The sequence below is a fragment of the Simochromis diagramma genome, unplaced genomic scaffold, assembly GCF_900408965.1.
Source record: "Simochromis diagramma unplaced genomic scaffold, fSimDia1.1 OVJJ01000293.1, whole genome shotgun sequence".
Lineage (NCBI taxonomy): Eukaryota > Metazoa > Chordata > Actinopteri > Cichliformes > Cichlidae > Simochromis > Simochromis diagramma.
In genome coordinates, this window is record NW_024386801.1 from 16140320 (window position 1) to 16154801 (window position 14482).

General features: G+C 40.1%; 1 protein-coding gene across 3 annotated transcripts in view; it reads left to right on the forward strand.

The window, feature by feature from the left end:
* Positions 1–9200: 9200 nt before the first annotated feature.
* Positions 9201–14482, forward strand: part of shisal1b (shisa like 1b) — a 38909-nt gene continuing 33627 nt past the window's right edge. Inside the window, exon 1 of one of the 3 annotated variants that reach the window (XM_040026170.1) lies at positions 9201–10406. The gene's annotated coding sequence lies outside the window, so the exon portion shown is untranslated. The remainder of the gene's footprint in view (positions 10407–14482) is intronic. The other 2 variants (XM_040026169.1, XM_040026171.1) reach the window with 2 other exon arrangements.

Consider the following 14482-nt stretch of genomic DNA (forward strand, 5'->3'; position numbering starts at 1 on the left):
GACACAGGGACAATATATAATTCAAACTCTCCTCACCTATCTTATTTATTGATCATTTTCATATACAGGGAGTGGTTTTGATACAATACAAGAGAAGACCACCAAATTAAACAAGCAAACTCTTGACCCCTCACTCCTGACACAGGTTCTAATTAAATAGTCATATTAAGACAAAAAAATATATAAAACTTTATATTCATTTTCTTTATTTAAATCAGTATCTAACACAAAAAAAGGTAAATCCATATATTCATTATGTCCAATCCACAAAATTGGAACAAATGTTCTTCTTGTTGCTTTCATGCATGCTACAGGTAAATAAAGATGCTTTTTTTTAAATGTACTGTCTGTATGTGTAAGGCTATCTGTAAAATCTGAACATTGAGGGTTGAAGTGAGTAAAGACAAACTGGGGATGAGATGTTACAAGGCTGGGAAAGCCTGTGTTTTTGATGACGACTCTCCTATAATAAAAAGGTTTGTGCTCAATATAAAAACAACACTTCAATGCAGAGACCACTTTCAATCATCTAAACAGCTACCTGTTATAAACAGGATATAGTCATATGAAAATGTGAAAAAGAAAGTTTTCATAGGTCCTGTGAAAAACTAAGTACGCCTTTAGTCTTTCAGTAGGAGTTAAGAGGGTAAGTAGAAGACAAATGCAGTTGGTTCAGTCATCATGAGCAAGTGTGAAAACAAGCACTTAGGCGGTTTGCTGGTCTGGAGCATTCAAACATCTTTGAACACAATGCTGCAATCCTCCCAGGAGTGGGATAATCTCATCCCGAGTCAAACTGTGCAATACACAAGGAAATGGAAAGAAAACTGTGTTAAAGTTAAGTACAATTAGAAAAGAACTGACCACATGTCTCTTATTTGGAAGGGTTGCCAGGAAAAGGCCTCGTCTACCTAAAAAGAAGCGCAGGTCAGCTTAGGTTAGGTTTGCAATGCTGCGTCTGAGCAAACTACAAGACTGCTGAATCAATGTATTTTGGACAGATAAGATGAAAATGGAGATTTCTGGACATCATGCATAACTCCATATTTGAAAAAAACCCAGAAACAAATGCAAAAACCAAACAAGCAAAGAAATGACTGTAGCATACGTACCAGCACAAACAAGTCATAACAACAGTCTTGCATGGTGGTGGAGGGGGAATGATTTGGGCTTGTTTTGGAGTATTTCTGTATACCAAAATATTCTAGACTCAAAATTGAGACCATCAGTCTGACAGCTAAAGCTTGGCTGAAATGATCCTAAGCACAGCAGCACATGTAGAACACAATGGCCCAGTCAAAGTGCTGACCTCAACCTGATTGAAATACTGTTTGAGAACCTTAAGAGGAATATGCATAAAGCAAACCTCAGAGAACTGAAGGAGTGTTTTAAAGGAGAGTGGGACAAAGATCCTCCAAAATGATGTGAGAGACTGATAAAGTCATACAGAAACAGTTGATTCAGGTTTGTGTGCCAAAGGTTGTTCTGCAAGCTACTGAATCATGTGGCGTTTACTTACTGTAGTTTTCACAGGACTGTATGCTATATTTAATATACTACGAGAAAACAAAAATCATCAACAAGAAACAATTTTTTTTTTAAAAGCCTAATCAATTTTTGCTACAAATCAGAACTGAGGATGGTTGTGCGTTGCTTGTGGAAGATTTAAAATGACTTTTTACTATCCAATCTTGATAAAAGAGGTCATTTTCAAGAGTTAGATTTGCCTTTCCTTGCTGGGAGCATGCCAGGCCTGCAAGAGCCATGAATCTACTCCTGAGATGTGAGGAGCCAGACCTCCAGGTGTGTTAGATTGGACTCGGGTAGACATAACAAAAGCCTCTTGCCACAAAGATTTGCAGTTTAATGTTGCTGTTTTTAACATTTTTAACATTTTTTTTTTAAAAAACATTTTGGTGTTAATGCCAAAATGAGTTGTATTTCAGTTTATACTGCTGGATTGTTCCTCCCACACTTCTTCTCTGGTTTTAATTTGTAGCCCCACTTTGCTGAAGCTATCAGCAGATTTGGCATGGTACAGGAGCCTGAACTATAAAAGGCTTATTAGGCTTATTAGCAGAAAGTTCTTCAAGTACTTCACATAAAAGACGACACCTGAAGGACTTCCAGCCTGCTTCTTGTCCTCAAATATGTCTCTAGTACTGTACATTGCATTAAAAAGAACTAAATTGCATTTTTCATTAAAACGTGAATTATTTGTTCTTACTAATCTTTACATAGCTGTTTCAATGACCTTTTCTTTTTTTAACCTTCTCTAAGTTTATTGGTGCCCGAGAGGTGGAGGGCAGGTCAGGATGAGATACTTCCAGTTCTTTACAGGAACTCTGAACTTGAAAACTGCACACGTCTCTGTGCTGAATGCTCTATAATTTGTGCTCTCCTTTCCCCCTTCTTTTTGTCCGATGTCAGACTCGCAGTCTTTGTTACTGTTAAAACCTGTCAGTGAATCCTTAAAAACTGCTAATTTACATCCTTGCTTTCATCAGTTATGCTACAGTTACTTCCATTTTTACAGCCCGCTGTCCTGATGCAGTGCTTCATTTCATTATCTATGCTGGAAAGAAGAAAAAATCCTTTGCAGCCACTGCTTCTAGCTGAGAGAATTAAACTGTGCTCCAAGAATCCCTACATTGTTTTCTCACTAATTATCCTGGACCAAATCAAGAGTGAAAGCATCAATCACTGGGAAAGACACAGTTGCTTTTGAGGTGAAATGCTATTAAACTTTGCACAAAAAAACAACTTCATCTCGGGGGGCTTATTGCTGTAATGATGCATAATCTTCATTTACAAACACCAAAGCAATTCTAGTGTTTTATGACAGCAATAACGACTCCTCGTCTGTGACGGTGACCACAACTGTGAAAAGCGCTTTATTTATTTCAATTTCTTTTTATCCCAGAGTAAGTTTTCACGTTTCCATTAATGCCGACGGTCACACAAGTCCCTTTTTAAAGCTTTAACACAAAACCTCATGCAAAATTTAAGATGGATCTCCAGTTTCATGAGTCTCTGTCAGCGTGACTGATGGTTTCTTTCCCCCACTGGGGCTTCAGAGTGAAGTATCACAATAGGTGACAGTGATCTGAGACTTTGTTGTTTACACACAGGTGGGGAGGAAAAAAGCAGAGGGACCATTGCCTGTTGCTAAATATTTTATGGAGCTGTCCTCTGTCATCTAAAAATTCCCTCAGCTTCTCCATACTTTGAATATGTTGAAAAAGAAAAGGGATTTTTAAGGACACTAAAAATAATTGATGCCTTATTATTTGCCCTCATAGCAAAATTTCAGGATAATCGCTACAGTTCTGGTACATCACAGACCTTTCAGATGCATGCCCTTATCAATTGAAGTATGTAAAGTAATTACTGGAGAGCTCAAATCCTTCAAAAGTAATTTTTACATCCATAATAATGTCCAAAGTGTAAGCATTGAACAACAATCTCAGTAGTTTGATGATCTTGTTTGTTTTAGGGGGTAATAGCATCTTGACAATCTCTTTCAGTTTAATTAAAAAATATATTTTCATTCTTCCCTTGTGTCTGCTTTTTATCTGTACTCTTTTCCTGTTACTTCCTCTCATTTTCTGGACTCCCTGGGGGTAAAACAGCTGCTTTTATGGTTAAATATTCAATAATTTCACTTACAAAACTATTACAGAAAAAAATGACTGAAATGATTTGTTGATTACACAAATCTTTGTTTTTCTCTCTCGATTAACAGGTATATGATAGAATATTTTCCTCCTAGTGAATGTTATATAATTTCTGACATTCAATTTTGGATACTTACCAACAGCGCTGTGAGATTTAACACAAATATGAATCATTAGGGGATGATGGTGAAGTAATGGTAGAGCTGAAAGAAAAAGCACCACAGCTTAAGTGAAGCTTGGAAGCGTGACGACAGTTGCAAGAGTTCAAAGTTTGCACAGAAGGATTCAGAGAGAGCAAAACTCTTTCAGTGCCATGACTGAAATACCAGGACTGATTTGTCACTTGTGCTGTTGGACATGACATTGATTGAACATATGAGTGATTTACAGAAAAAACAAGACTCTTTGGAGGAGTGATTTAAAACCTGTCAGAGAGCCTTTCTGCTCCGTCAGTACGGCTAAAAGGATCAAGGTTGAAAATGCTTATTTTGAGGTTTTACTTCATCACGATCCCATAAAATATATCCACGAAATTATGGTCTTGCCCAAAGTTACATGATGCACAGTGAAAGTTAATTTCTCTGCATGTAAATACGCATCTAACCTCCTTCCCCAACTCTGCAGATGTTAAATGTGCTGAGAGATACAGCCCAGGATAATAAGTATTCACCTTTTCAGTAGCATATTATTGTGTTCATAAGGTTTGTTGTTTCTGGAGGAGGAAAAGGTAATTATCTTAATACCTTTCAGATGGCTGAGCAGTTTATGATTGAATCTTGTAATTTCTGATGTTAAGTGACACCCCATTGCTTTCAAGATGGGGTTTACAGCTTTGCAACAGGCAATGCTGCCTTCAAGGCAATTAAGAGAACACACTTTACTAACTGAGGGAAATCACACGGACAGCTACCCATTATGGGTTTGGCTAACAGAGAGCTGGGTTCTTTCTGTGTTTTTTGGCATTTTTTCCCTGCAGATTCTAATATGGCTTGGCAATCCTCTCAGATGGCAGCGCGGTCCCCGAACAGCAGCACCACTGCTAATGTGATGCTGACACTTGGACCCATCTCTTGCACTTAAACTGCTTCTGAGAACTCAGCCTTCGGGAATTACTGGACCTGGAGCCAACAGCTTGAATGGGTACAGCAGAGGCCCAACATGGCCCTTCACCATACTAATGACCCCTTGAGGGGATTTGGGGAGGAAAGAGGCGTCTGCGGCATCGAGATCCCATTTTCCTCTGGTCTGGGGATCATTGTGTCACTGCTGACTTCCAGAGTCACGCCTCTTCCTCCCCAGCCAATTCCAGCTGAACAGCCTACCTTAAAAGTTACCCTTTAAATGGCCACGTTTTCATTTTTCTTCATTAACCTTTTGAGTTAAAACAAAAAAGAACTGCACCCCAATTTCATTTGAAGATTGACTGAGTCATCAGATGTTTTCTATTATAGCATCTATATAAATACCAGAGGACATGTAATGACTTGTAAAGATTTAAACAATTCCCTGTTTGTTGTCTGACCTTTATGTGGTGTGCTTAAGCAGTGCCCCTGCGAAGTGCTTGACAACAGCATTCACTCACTTTATAGCCAGGAGACAATGTAGCATCAGCTGCAGGAATCAGGTTTAGTGCCAGGCTGCATTTTGCATAAGAACCTGAACTCTGTTTTTCCAAAGAGAGAAAACTCTGCTCTTGAGGATGGCATTTCAAAGGGTGAAATAAGAAGAATCATGGAAAAGCATTTTTAAATAGTCATTTTCTTGCTCTCAGTCCTTATAATACAAAGCTAAGTTGAAATAACACTCCTCCACCCCCCACCCCACCCTTTTTTTTTTGAAGATTGGAAATCACTGTATCAGTATCAAATAGCCTCTAGGTTTAATGGTGGACCGTGTAAGCTGATCCTCTACATTTACAGAGCCTCCTAAAAAGATTCAAAGAAATCTCCTGGAGCTTGGCTGAAAGGAAGGAAACCGAAGCTAGACAGAATAACTCGTATCATTTGATTCTTGCAGTTGAAGCGAGAGGGACACTGAACAGAAAAGGAAACTGCACCAGATAAATTAAATTCCACATGTAAGAGGGTACAGGTATGATGGGGGTGATGAACGCCTCCATGCTGATTATTATTGAGCCCAGTTGCATGGAAGGCAATTAAGGCCAGGAGCTTGTCGTGAATACAACCTGACACCTCGCTACGGTCACTGACGCTCTCTGAGTACCGTCCAGTGGATAGAGACCTGGAAGTGAAAGCACCTTTGTCAAACCGCTGCAAGAAAAAAATGATTGATCTATTTACAGAATAAAAGACTGCAGTGCATTGGCTGGTTGACTGACATTGCAGGCATTATTTTGTAACCAAGTGCCACCGGCAAACTATCCAAAGAGCTTCCTTGCTTTGCATTTATTTATCCAGCAATTGTTATGCTTTTTTATTTTACTTTTTTTTTTTTGTTGTGATGGCATATTACTAGTTAACATCAGTTGCAACAAATGGCACATAAGATGGCATGCAGATGAATGCGGTGAAATAACCAGCGACACTTGCAAAGTCTATATCTCTCCCGTGCATACCACCTCCTCCTGGCTGAACATCATGCAGCCCAATCACCACACATCCTGCTTCAGGCGTCCACATAGGCTCATCCTCCCTTTCATAAGAGCTGGCAGTTATCACAGCTGCCTCCTCCGGCTGCATGTGGCCACGTGTCTGGGAGCAACACCCACCAGTCTCAACAGCACAATACCCAAAGTGCTCAATGGGAGCACTTCTTGTTTGCCCGGTCAACAGGCCAACGTGCAGCATCCACACGACGCGGCCATATGTTCATATCGTTCGACTCCCCGCTTTTGAGAAATCCTCCATCACTTCATCAGTGGTGTAACTGAGCGTTTCTGTCACTTTGCCTGTGGCGTGTTTGCCAGTATGACATTTTGACACTTTATCAACATAACTCAGAAAGCTGTCACGCTGTCCCCTGAATCACCTTTCACCGATGTCTGTGACCTGATTGATCCAACACTTCATGGGGGTATTTACCCAGTATGCACTGTACTCTGGGGACACACTTAAGCGCTGTGGCTGCCTTCGCACAACAGGGACCAGCAAAGCTTAAAAGACAAGCAGAGTATCACAGAAATGGCACATTTTGCGACCGAGTTTTCAGTAACAAAATAATTTTGCCTTTACATATGACAATATATGCACACAACAAAACAAACACCTGTTACTTGTTTATTGTTTAGTGGCATAAAGCTGGGCTTACCAAAATGTCCCTTGAACTGTAGTTTTGGTTGTCTGCTACTATCAAATATGAACGTGCCAAGAAATAGTTCAAAAATGATTCATATCCTCCTGAGGTCCGGAAAAATTGTTTTGATAATTGAAGTATTGTGCTTAAAAGAAAAACGTTACAGCATGTGGATTTCTCGTCAAATATATTTTTATTGCATGAACAATAAAACGAGGAACTGATGGAAACACATCTGATCACTGTTTGGAAGGCATTATTCTTTTCCCCCTATGTCATAGACATCAAGATCATTTATTACTTTGATGGGCCGCCTCATCTTGAAGAATCTGTCTCAGCTTAGTGAACTGGCTATAACTAGGACCCAGTGTATCTGGATCCTAGGACTATCTGAGTCTTGCAATAAGCAGATATGTTCTGAACAGTGTTTCCACCCTTAAAACAACAAATGTTCTGGAGATGAGCACCTTCCTGTGGTTTGACATGTTTTTTCAGAAACCTGGTTGCCCGTGTAATATTTTATGTAAGCAGAGAGCCTCTAGGCTTGATGACTGTGGTTTGTCCTGTTTTCACATTTCAACCCATTTTCAACAGGGTTGAAAGTAAAGAGTGTAAAGAGTGGAGAGGTACAGTTTAATGCACTTTTATTAAATATATCATCAAGGATACAAATCAACAAATGAAATCATTTAATACACCAAACCTTTTGCTGATTATGCACTCGATGTTTAGCCTCCTGACACCCTTATTATGTTCTGATATTTAGATTTTCTTATACATAATTGAACTGTTGTTTTCTAAAGAAACATGCATCAAATAATATGTCAAAACTGGAATTTATTTAAATTTCATCTTCTGTCCCTTGAAGTGGACATCAGATCTCGCTTGATCACAGAATGATATGATGGCTGAGTGAGGCACACAGGATTTCATTCAGAACTGTGGAAATTGAGTCAAGTTTTCGGGAGATGAGGTGGAGGAGGAGTGGGCATTAGAACAAGAAGGTGAAGGTTCAGACGGAGGGCATACCAGGTTTTGAGGAGCCTCACCAGGACCAAAGTGACGACACCTAAAGTCCAGTATGGATAAGAAGTATTGTGTAAGCTAGAGCTCTGAAGATGTTTCTTGACCAATCCCACATGGAATCATATTTTTCACAGCAGCCTCTTTAACAGAGTTTCCACTTTCCAGTGGTCTTCCTTCTTTTCCTGCATATCAGTGACATGAAGATTATTTGAATCTGCCTCAACTTATTAAATAGGCTATAACTAGTACCCTATTTTCTGTCTGATGTAATCAGACCACCACATTTGGTGGTTATCCTGCTTTCATATTTCATGCTAAAAAAACAATTTCAACCCAGTTTCAGTATGATATTAATGCTACTTTCCTTTCAGAGATGAGCAACACCATCTGGTTTGTGAGCTCTAGCATGGTTTTGTAAAACCTGGTTGCCTAATTTTTGTTTGGTGGTTGTGGGCAGCGTTGTTCTGTTTCATCCTATGTGTGTGTTTGACTGTGTGTATGTGTGTGAATTCAGCTGAAGAGGTTTTCGTTTCTCCTTCTAGATATCATAATGCCTGAAAACTTCAGAGCTCTGCATCAAACAGTTCTTTTTATTATAGATGGTAGGTGCCTTCACACAGTCCTGCTCGGGCTCCTCGAAAGCTCGTATCTCATCCTTTGAGTTTTCACCTTCCTGCCGGTGGTTGTGGGCAACGTCGTCCTGTTTTCATGAGTCATGTTCAAAAAAATTTTCAACCCAATTTCATCAATCTCATTAATTTCATAAAACCCAATTATCTGCAAATTTTTCATCGCAAGCTCCCTTGTTGCAATAAAATGTGGAAGCTGCTCCTTGAAAAGAAAGTCCATGGAGTGTGTTAGTCAAACCCCCTCAGATGTGGCATCACTAGAAAGCCCAGGATGTCCTCTTGTCAGTACAGTAAGGCTCAAATACATCGCATAAATTGTGCTTGAGGCAGAGCTCTCAAAGCACGTCCTCCCACAGAGGACAAGAATGAATGGCTGGGTCTTAGGAAGATATTGTGCCCATTATCAAGATGGCAAATTGCAATTGTAATTTGATGCATACTGAACCACCTTATTAACATTTTAATGCTAATGATGAGAATGTTGATGAATTAATTATCTTTAATGAATCTGTTAATATTTTAAAAAATATTTTAAAAGATGGAAACAGGAAGTGCATGGTCTTTTGCTAACTGGTGAGTTAAATAAATGTTTTGGTCTTTGTCGTCTTTCTTTTGCAGATGACTGATTATTTGTTTAAACATTAAGACTACAATGAAAAAGACAAACAAAAAACCCCAACGAAGCCCCACATTATCAATTTACTGCGTGATTCTGTGATTAATTGGATCTGTGATGACCGAGTTGAAAAAAGTAAAGTATTTTATTTATTCATCGGTTTATCTGTTCAAACCCAGAGATTTCAGTTATCATGTTGACTAATGACAATATTTGCATTATTACAAATGAGCTCTTTTCTTTTTTTTAGCATTGTCAGTACAACTGACTGAATGCAGAGCAGTATCAGATGATGGAATCATATATTAATCATGCAATTCTGTCTTTACGCAGTATATCAGTTAATTGCACATTTTCATTCTTTATACAGCCAAATTGGAGCGCTGTCTACCAAACATGCAGTTAGTTTGTGTATTGGTACTGTGTGTGTCCAAAATTAAACTGCAGAGCATTCTTTGTCAACAGAGTAACCTCTGGACAAGCGATGTTTAGAGAGAGGAGATTAGATTAACGCTTGCTCGGGCGCTAATAAATCTGGAGTCATGAATAGAGAGGGAGATTATGCACGAAGGAGAGAGGAAGTAGAAGAGAGGGGATTTTCTAAAAAAAAAAGCACAAAACTGCTAGTAATTTCACCCATGAGAGAAGTTGAGCAGAGAACTAACAGGAAGTCTTCTCCCTCAAGAGGAAACCAAGTGTTGTTACTGTAAAAACAGCTGACCTCGTGCCTTTCTGTCGGGAAGGAATGCACGCAGAGGAGACAGACAGAGAGATAAACAGGAATCATACAGTACAGAGGATCACCCTCCAGTGCAGACGCATGGGCTCTCTCTCTCGCTCCCTCCCTCTCTCACTTTTTCTCTCACTCGCCCACTTAGTATCATTTCATCTCTCTCTCCCTCTCCCTCTCTCTCTCTCTCACCACACTCTCAGTCGCTGAGCTCTAACGGATGGGGATACACCGCCAAGGAGGACTTAGGGGCGAGAAGTGTGTGTTTCTTCTCTTCTCTGGTGTGTTTTCGTTCTCTTCCGCCTGGCTTCCCTCATGAGCTGTTAATTCCAGCCCTGGTCCTGAGGATGAGGAGGATCTGTTTGTGAGGAAGACGCAACAAAGGAAGAGAGAACAAGGAGCAACAGGGTGGCAAATTCTGCAAGCGGGAGTGAGCAAAAAGATCTTTTCTTTTTCTCCAGGCTCAAGCAAGGTTGGTAAGGGAAGCTTCTTGTTATTGAAATAAACAGTGCCTGCTATTATTGTTCTATGTCTATTACTTAGTTTCATTTCTAACAAGACATATTCACAATATTTCCCTCCCTCCCTTAGAGCTTCAGTTAACTGTCCCTGCAGAGCATTTTTCTAAATTGAGAACATTTTATTTTTTTTAAAAGTGCCTAGAAACATTTGAGTCATATTTCTTTCTAATAAAGCAAGTCCCCAGGTTGGATACTCAAGTGTCACTACAGGTCAAAACTACTGTGTAATTTCCCCAAGGCATACAGTACAATTCTCAGGTGGAGTCTCTCGTTAGCAAGGTGGCGGAGACTGAGCTTCAGGAAAAGGCGAGGACAGCTCGCTCTCATCGCCACTCCTCAGCTGTCACTTTACACAGGAGGCAATTAAGCGGGATTGGCAGCTGACGCTGCCGGTAACTTAGAAACAGGCGTGTGGGAGACACATGGTGGCACACGATAGGATTTAGAGGAGGAAGGAGCAGCGGAGGAAGGAGATTCCTTTTGTTCGTTCACACAAAATCCTGCTCCTCTGTGAAAAATCCTGCTCTCGCCTGGGTGTCTGAAACCTGGCCCACAGGCAGCAGTTGCGAGCTTTTATGATTTTGCTCAACAGTGAACATTGTTCAAGTGTGTTTACTCTTAAGAGTATGTGCGTAGACAGAGTGCGCGTGCTATGTGTGTGGCTGCGTGTTTGTTCTAGTGTGGACTGGATGTATTGAGTCTCTCAAGTGAGCCCTCACCTTTCATTTCCATGAGTGGAAGAAATTATTCAGTCAAACAAAAGAAGCAGAAAAATTATTTTCATAAACACAACACCTCCCTTCCAAATATTGTGTTTACTCTGTGAATCATTGGGTACCTTTGGGTAATTTCTGTACCCTATGAATGAGCAGTTTCATAATTTGCATAAATAAATAGGCTCCCCAAGGACTCTGGCTTTGTTTAGCTTTTGCTTACTTACAATATATGACTGAAAAGTATATGACTGCTCTCTATTTGTCACAAAACCTTCTTGCTGCTGTTTTCCGGCACTTATAGAAGAAGTGTGCCTTCAGATGCAAAGGTTGGTCTCTGTCTGGTGGCAACAAAGGGGCTCTGATGGAGGCTTAAGGGAGCCGATGAGCCATGAAGTTTGTTAAATATTCGCCATTGGGTTTGATGGGCAGTTTGATTAAAAATGTATTCTGGGAAGACGCCAGGGAACAAAGTATTGTGTTCACAGTGTAAACACAGGTGGAGGCATGAAAGTGCAGTTGGTCTGGACTGTGCGTGTATGTGCTTTGACACAAAAGGAGGGCTGTTGCATCAGCCAAAGTCTACCTTATATTCATTTCAGTGACAGGAAAGTGGTGTGTTTATATAGAAACCCCTAAAGTGAAACATTTTGCTCTTAAAAAGGATTGCCCAGCAGCACACTAGAGCTTTGTGTTTAGTCCTGGACTTCACATGTTTGCGTCACTCACACACAGTCTCCTCCACAGGCAGGACAGGACATAACCATGACCGTCAGTCATTACTTGAGCACAATTTCCTCTGTCACCTTGTCTCAAGCGCACCCCGCCACTCCACTGCGCCTCACAGGGACAGCCATGCTGAGTCCATCGGTGACCAGCTGACTGTCCCAACTCAGAAAAGTCATTGACATTGAACGGGTACTGATGCGTGCATGCTGCGTACAGTATACACACTCTTATCTCACCAAGGCATATACTTGAATACACACATCCGTGCACAAACGTAGACACACACATACACGCGCTCACATCAGCAGAGGTGGAGCCAGCAGAGGCGTCGTGACCACTGGCTTGGCAGGAGCCCTCAAGGTGAAAATTTTTAGTGAGGAGCATTTCAAATTCAGAACAGATGATCAGACCGGTGTTGAAACTGCAGAGTAGCTGGCGGCACCAGATGCAGACAATCTTTTGGCAGAGGAAGAGTTTTTGGTGCCTGAGTCTCAGACATAAAAAGTCAGAGGCGCTGAGCTGAAATTAATACAACTGTGGTTATCACCGTGTTACGGACGCTGGTTCTTATCGCGGTCCAGATGAGGCACAAAGCCTCAGCTATACGACCGTCCTCACAGCACACGTAATCCAGCCATGTATCTAGACATAACAGAGTGCAGACAGAGAAGGTTATTTAGAAGTAAACACAAAGTCAAACGCCGTTTCAGAGTCTCTCTCTGGTCATTGCGAAATTGATGTTTATTTCCCACTAAACGGAAGACAGCTTTGAACATTGAGCACTGAGCATAAAATACTGGGTAATATTTACTTAATATAAGCCAAGAAGCTACTTACCAGTTCTTTGCCATTAATTCAGTTCAATTCAGTTTTATTTCTGTAGCGCCAAATCACAACAAGAGACGCTTCACGGAGCTTTATATTGTAAAGTAATGACCCTAAAATAATTGAGAAAAGTATACAGAATGTCACAATTTAAACTCAATAATAAATCTTATTTGAATATCTTCTAATTGCTTCCCACATCCTGAATTCCAAAATAGACATATTCTGAATGTGCAAAGACAAAAAAACAGCAAAAAAACTCTGAAGTGAACAACACAGACGCACAAAGAGGCAGAAAAGCTCCAGTGAAGTCAGCACCACTTTAGGTTTACAGGCGACTGTAACAGCTTGTCATGAACTACGGGTCAAAAAAACAGAAGCTGTCCTGCACAGTTAGGACAATGTTCATTATTTTGTACTTGCTATGTTTGATAAAACAACAGCAAAATTAAAAAAGAGTAAATGGGACTGATTGAAACTTACCTTAGTTAAGCTGTGGTCACAAAAGAAAAAAAATGAAAGGAAAAACTTTCACAGGTAGTTTCAGCTGTGAGTTAGATCGACATCATCCCTCTTACTCTTTGAAGTAACCTCAATGTTTGCGTTAACATTGAGGTGAATTTCCGTTATACTTTTCTTGCTAAAGGGCAGCTACAAACCACATCACTGCCAATTTACAAACCACATTGTTGCCTGTTTGACATTTGTGGGCAGAACACTCTACAGGTGGAAGTGGCCACATGAAGCGCACACACAGGCCACAAAAAATAAAATAAAATAAGAATGGGGGAAAAAAAGGTTTATTTTCACACTGTATGTTTATGTAAAAAGTTACAGTTTTACCGTTAAGCAATGATGATTATAATCCCTGATTTAACTTGTTGAATACTTTGTCCAAACGCACCCAAGCATCACATTTTTATATTTTAGAAGCTGTCTTGATATTTTTGCCTCGACGGTTAAACGATTACCAAATTGTTAGTAGTAAATGTGAATACTGCTTGCAAGACGGTCTGTCTTTATTTCACTGAGAATTTAGTAGAGCCAATTTTAATGTTAGAGTGATGTGCACACAATCCTTTCATTAGAAGTCAAATTACATTCTGACTGTAGGCCAATCTTACCGCACTTTCAACCCAAAGGAACTTCTGACCACATCATTCAGGTACGCTCGAGCATGAAAATCCCTTTGGACATTTTCTTCTAGTTTTGATTGGCTGCTATTTGAATCATTTCACTTCAGTGGTATTTAAAATTAAATACGGCTTTTAAAAAAGCACCTAACCCAAAACACTGATCTACTTTTTACTTGCACGCTGAAAACAACAAAGGCTTCGATCTGATGTTCCAAGTGGACTCGATGCCCTTATCCACTACACACCCTGCAAAAAAGAAAAAAAAAAATCATGAACATTTTCCAGCTGTGAGTATAACTGATTAATATTGCAAACAGCATGCAGCAGTAGCAGCCAAATAATTACACTGTCCAACCCAAAATAAACAGCAACACGTAGTCACTCTGTGAGCTCAGAAATGTCTTGTTTTCCAAACTGTGGTGCAGAAAACTGCATTTATTTGGTTAATCTGGTCTGTCATCGATAAATCTCTCTGCATGGTTTACGCAGAGTTCCCCTGCCCCGTTTTGCCTCTGTGTATGTGTGCACAGTGTTTTTATGTATGTTTTATCTCCACATTCATCTGTTTTAGTGCGCTTGTTAGTAAGACAGTGTGTACCGTATGCATGTATACGTTTCTACAGCTGAG